Raw genomic sequence first — 6,363 nt, forward strand, 5'->3', positions numbered from 1 at the left:
AATGCTGGGATTCATAGTTACCATATTTTTCGCTCTATTGGACGCAGTTTTTCCCCTCCAAAAATTGAGGGGAAATGTGTGTGCGTCCTATGGAGCAAGGAGAGGCTGCACAGGGCTATGGCTTCTTTAGCCCCAAGCTTTAGTCCCGGGAGGGAGAGGCTGCATGGGGCTAAAGGGGAAGCCAAAACAGCTAGCGGGATCCATCCCGTTCGCTGTCTTGGCTTGCTCCATAGCTGTGCGCAACCCCTCCGGCAAGGAGAGGCTGCGCGGGGCTAAAGAGGAAGCCAAAACAGAGAGCGGGATCCATCCTGGTCGCTGCCTTGGCTTGTGCCATAGCCGCGTGCAACCCCTCTGGCAGGGAGAGGTTGTGCGCAGCCTGTACGCTGCTCTTTGGGGCTGGGGGGGGGAATATTTTTTTTCCTGATTCCCCCCCTAAAAAGTGGGTGCGCCCTATGGTCCGGTGCACCCTATGGTGTGAGAAATACGGTAGTTATCCTCAGTGGGGTCCTTAATCAGGTGCCGTTACTCAGCTCCTTTGAAGACTTAAATTCATCTCGCAATAATAGCCCATGTCCACCAGATGCCGCTATGGTTCAACATTAGCAAGGACAAATAAGCAGATTTGCCTGTACAGTACAAAGATAAGGATACAGCTTTCACAGGACAATTTTCTGCTTTTCTAACTGGGGACAAATATCACTCAAACATTCATGTTTTTTTTGCCAGACATTTGTGCAAGATACCTGCAAACACTCACTTCTATCAACAACTTGGACAGAAGCTCTGTTAACATATCTGAAAATGTAAGTCAAATTAATGTCCCGAAAGCTGAGAATTGTTGTTGTTGTTGTTTAGTCGTTTAGTTGTGTCCGACTCTTCATGACCCCCTGGACCAGAGCACGCCAGGCACTCCTGTCTTCCACTGCCTCCCGCAGTTTGGTCAAACTCATGCTGGTAGCTTCGAGAACACTGCCCAACCATCTCGCCCTCTGTCGTCCCTTCTCCTTGTGCCCTCAATCTTTCCCAGCATCAGGGTTTTTTCCAGGGAGTCTTCTCTTCTCCTGAGGTGGCCAAAGTACTGGAGCCTCAGCTGCACGATCTGTCCTTCCAGTGAGCACTCAGGGCTGATTTCCTTAAGAATGCATAGGTTTGATCTTCTTGCAGTCCATGGGATTCTGAAGAGTCTCCTCCAGCACCAGAATTCAAAAGCATCAATTCTTCGGCGATCAGCCTTCTTGATGGTCCAGCTCTCACTTCCATTCATCACTACTGGGAAAACCATAGCTTTAACTATACGGACCTTTGTTGGCAAGATGATGTCTCTGCTTTTTAAGATGCTGTCAGTGATCCCCTTCATGGATCACTGCCTTGCTGTGGTGAAGGGGCTTGAATAACTCAGAGAAGCTATGAGCTATGCTGTGCAGGGCCACCCAAGATGGACAGGTCATAGTGGAGAGTTTTGACCAAATGTGATCCACCTGGAGCAGGGACCGGCAAGCGACTCCAGTATCCCTGCCAAGAAAACTCCATGGACAAAGACAAAAGACGTAAAGGCTGAGAATTGGATGCTCCTAATGTCTTTGCAGATGGAGCATTGTCCTTGATTAGAAAGTGTTTACTGTTTTGTAACTTAGTTACAAAAACATGGTGTTACTTAACAGCAGGAGGCTGTTATTAATAGCAATTAATCTGGTGCAGCTAATATATTGATTTGGAACTGTGAAATCTGACATTAGGGCTGCAGTCCTACTGCATGTTTTCCCAAGGGCAAGTCCCATGGAACACAGTAGGTAACTTACTTATGAGTAAACATGTACAGGATTACTCTGTAAATGAGGCATCCTTTTAATATTTGCTATATTTACTTAACATTTAATGTTTTTTCTGAGGTTACTGTTTAGTCTGGGATTGCTAATTTAACTGATCTTGGTGCAGCTAATAGACACAAGGTTTTATTTTTAAAAAGATTCTGGTAATATTATTATTTTTACTTGCAGGAGGGATTCAGGTGAATACTAGCTAATTAACAGGAATTAAGGACTCTGTTAGGGACACGGGTGGCACTGTGGGTTAAACCACAGAACCTAGGGCTTGCCAATTAGAAGGTCGGCAGTTCGAATCCCCGCGATGGGGTGAGCTCCTGCTCGGTCCCTGCTCCTGCCCACCTAGCAGTTCGAAAGCGCATAAAACTGCAAGTAGATAAATAGGTACCGCTCCAGCGGGAAGGTAAACACCGTTTCCGTGCGCTGCTCTGGTTCGCCAGAAGCGGCTTAGTCATGCTGGCCACATGACCCGGAAGCTGTACGCCAGCTCTCTCGGCCAATAAAGCGAGATGAGCGCCGCAACCCCAGAGTCGGCCACAACTGGACCTAATGGTCAGGGGTCCCTTTACCTTTACCTAAGGACTCTGTTGCCCACCACAACAAATCCACTTTCTAAAAGAAACCAACTTTTGGAAGTTAGGAATACGACAGGGAAAATCACTGAAAACTGTGCCATGAGCAAATTACTAACTTGAGATATTTAAACATGCTTTAAACACATCAGGATAAATGCTCGTTGTTTCATTTGTGCTGCAACCCGTGGCTGGTTGGCTACTCCTTTGACTGAAAGGATACAAGAGGAATGTTCCCAACACTGTATAATGAGCTAGCGACAGGAGGATTTTTAAAAGTTAACTTTGCAGGTCCTCTGTTGTGCTTGTTTTAAAGGTACGAAGGAAAGGAGGTGGGTGGGCTCTTGCTAACTGGCTGGCTGAAAAGGAAAATATGTAGGTAATATTCCACCCAAAGCGTGATGCAGCCTCAGGGATTTATTAGCATGTATCAGCAACTGCGTCTCACAACCCACAACCTCCTCTTGTAGACTTGAGCAGAGGAGAGATATAATTAGGAAGTATAAGCCTCAAAAATAACAAAAGGAGGCGCGAGGGTGGCAGCCCAGGAACAGCAGAGAGAAGTAATTAGTGCTGAAATATAAGAAGCTGGCTTATGCTAAGTCAGATCATTGGTTCATCAAGCTACACACTGTCAGGGCACATTCCCAGTCCTTCTTGGAGCTGCTTTCTGCATGCAAGGCAAATGTTGCAGCCCTTCCGCTAATATCAGATGGCCAAGCAGCTCTCGAAAAGGACTTCAATGCACAAATTAAGAACTAGGTGGTGCAGTCCTACTGCTTTTGATGTTCTTTGCCAGTTGCCCACTCAGAGGCCAATATTTCCTAACTGTCTTGCTTGTGTGTGTGTGTGTGTGTGTGTGTGTGGAGGGGGAGGATATACTGGATAACTTTGTGTAGACAAATGCCACCCTGGGAATAAAATAGATTTTTCATTAGCATTAGGACTTGCCGATCGAAAGGTCGGCGGTTCGAATCCCTGCGGCGGGGTGCGCTCCCGCTGCTCGGTCCCAGCGCCTGCCAACCTAGCAGTTCGAAAGCACCTCCGGGTGCAAGTAGATAAATAGGGACCGCTTACCAGCGGGAAGGTAAACGGCGTTTCCGTGTGCGGCTCTGGCTCGCCAGATGCAGCTTTGTCACGCTGGCCACGTGACCCGGAGGTGTCTCCGGACAGCGCTGGCCCCTGGCCTCTTGAGTGAGATGGGCGCACAACCCCAGAGTCTGTCAAGACTGGCCCGTACGGGCAGGGGTACCTTTACCTTTACCTTTAAATTGCCGCATTGCCTGCAGAGAGTATTCTCAGCAGCAGACAACGGCAGAAAGGAAAGGATGGACAAATGGCTTCACACATGACACACTCATCAAGTTATAAATAATGTGGATGTGTGAATCGTCCCCAGCCAGGTCGGGAATGGGAAACGCATGGCTCTGCGGACGTTGTCAGACTCCCACCAGCACCTGGCAACGTGGCCAACTGTCAGAGATGATGACGATGACAATTTTATTATTTATACCCCGTCCATCTGACTGCGTTGCCCCAGCCACTCTGGGCAGCTACCAACACATTTAAAAACATAATAAAACATTAAACATTTTTAAAACCCTCCCCATACAGGGCAGCCTTCAGATGTCTTCTAAACGTTGTACAGTGGTACCTCAGGTTACATACGCTTCAGGTTACATACGCTTCAGGTTACAGACTCCGCTAACCTAGAAATAGTGCTTCGGGTTAAGAACTTTGCTTCAGGATAAGAACAGAAATCAGGTTCCGGTGGCACAGCAGCAGCGGGAGGCCCCATTAGCTAAAGTGGTGCTTCAGGATAAGAACAGTTTCAGGTTAAGTACGGACCTCCAGAATGAATTAAGTACTTAACCTGAGGTACCATTGTACAGTTACTTATCCCCTTGACATCTGAAGGGTTCCCTGTAACTTCACTTCTCTCAGTAAGGGAACTGCTAGAAGCAGAGCTGTCTTTCCCATTGGGCTTAGTGGCTCGTTGCGCCAGGGTGCTGGCCTCTCAGGGGCGCCCCAGTGAGTGGGGGAGCTGCGTGGCTTTGCTGGTGGCCTCCCCTTTCCCTACATGCCTGCCAACTATAATCTTCTAAACTTGGTGTGTGTTTATGTGTGTGTCTATAACAGTTATTCTCATTTGGGTGCCCTCATATCCCCCACAACCTTACCTGTCCCCTCAGGAGCAGCAGCACAAGCCCCGCCAACCCGACTCCGGGAGCCGATTGGGCGGCTGGCCTACTCCTCCCGCCCTGATTGGCGTGTGTCTCTTTCCTTCTTCCTACCCTCCTCAGCCCACTCCCCTCTGCGTGCAGGTGGGCGAGCGTGTTGGCATTGCTCCTTCTGGGTGGGCTGCAAGCTAGCAGCCTCGGACAAGGAGCCACTCCTCAACTCTGAGGCGGCGGTCGAGGATGAAGACGGGCCTCCGTCTCCTCCTTTCCCTCGGCCGAGAATCCCCTCAGCCGCCGCCTGCCAAGCCACTGTCGGTCGTCTGAGGAAGCGGTCCCCACCCTGACTTGGTGGGTATTGCCATTCAAATGGCATGTGTGTGCCATGTCCTGCGATGGATTATGTGGGCCTTGTTTCATTAGCCATCGGGTGCCTGAGGAGCTGAAGTCCTGTTTTTGTTTCGTTTTTGCTTTTTTACACTTTCAAAACACAAGACTTTTATTCTCCTGGAAAGGCAGCTGTATATTACAAAGCCTAAAGATGTGAAAACACACACACCGAGAGATTACTTCAGAAAGCAGTTTTGTGCTCTTAAAAGTTACAGTCCTGATGTTTTAAATGTTAAAGCTTTCTCCACAACCACACGTTCCTTTGACGTTTGGGTTATTGAAAACAGATTCACTGGGCAGTTTGTCTTCTGTATAGTCCATTTCAGTTCCTAGAAGTGTGTGTTGAGCTTTCTTTTCAATAAACACTCTAACACCATCCTGTACTACTTCCTCATCAGAGTCCCCCTTTGATTTTGTGTACAGTGGTACCTCGGGTTACATCCACTAACCCAAAAATAGTACCTCAGGTTAAGAACTTTGCTTCAGGATGAGAACAGAAATCGTGCTGCAGCGGTGCGGTGGCAGGAGGAGGCCCCATTAGCTAAAGTGGTGCTTCAGCTTAAGTACAGTTTCAGGTTAAGAACGGACCTCCAGAACGAATTAAGTGCTTAACCTGAGGTACCACTGTATTCTGGTGTATAAGGAAGTCCATTACAGCCTCTTGCATGAACACCAACTGGTCAGGTTTGTCTTTAAGCAGTTGTTTTATCTTCTGCACAGCAGATGGGGTCAGTGGCCTGAATCTTTCTCTTGTTCGTGGCCCAAACAGTTCCTTTGATGGAAGAGGCCATCTCTCCCTCTCCGTCCTCTGAGGTTGTCCCGAGCTGAAGTCCTGTTAAACTCGGCGGGGTCTGGCTTGAGAGTCAACCTGCCCAGGAAGACTGGGCTGGAACCCTAGTGCTACCAGTTCCTCCCATGTACGTTGACTTGGAAGCAGGTTCCACCGAGTTCAGTGATGCTTAATTCTCTCTTTTTAAAAATAATAATAATAATAATATTTATTAACAGTTTAAACACTACAAAAGAAAAAGAATTAAACAAAACAATTCAGTACAATACAAAAACAAAGACACTACATAACACTAACACTAAGACATTAAACTAACAAAACAAAAACAATTTAAGACACATCCAATAATTTCAATATCTTATCTTTCATTCACTTGTTTCACCGACCTCCTCACATCTCGCTTTTTGTATTCTACTTCAGTTAACTGTTTCAGCAATTCCTTTCCATCTTCCTCTGTTTTCTGTCCTGTAATTTATCTTAACATATACTAACCTTATTTTTTCCCTTTAATACATTAATAATCTATTTGTACTTAGTTCCTTATAACATTTCTGCTAAAGCCATATAACTTCATTCCAACATTTTTCTAACATTCATTAATTTTACAGTAT

The 6,363-nt window shown here is 46.9% G+C and overlaps 1 pseudogene across 1 annotated transcript; it reads right to left on the reverse strand.

Annotated features, from left to right (window-relative positions):
• Positions 1–5,053: 5,053 nt before the first annotated feature.
• On the reverse strand, positions 5,054–5,753 carry LOC310842701 (iron-sulfur cluster assembly 1 homolog, mitochondrial-like; annotated as a pseudogene). Its single transcript has 2 exons — positions 5,588–5,753; positions 5,054–5,378 (listed from the first exon to the last, which is right to left on the reverse strand). The product of its transcript is annotated as an iron-sulfur cluster assembly 1 homolog, mitochondrial-like (transcript).
• Positions 5,754–6,363: the final 610 nt, after the last annotated feature.

The sequence above is a fragment of the Podarcis gaigeae genome (assembly GCF_964106915.1).
Source record: "Podarcis gaigeae genome assembly, chromosome: 4".
NCBI classification, from domain to species: domain Eukaryota; kingdom Metazoa; phylum Chordata; class Lepidosauria; order Squamata; family Lacertidae; genus Podarcis; species Podarcis gaigeae.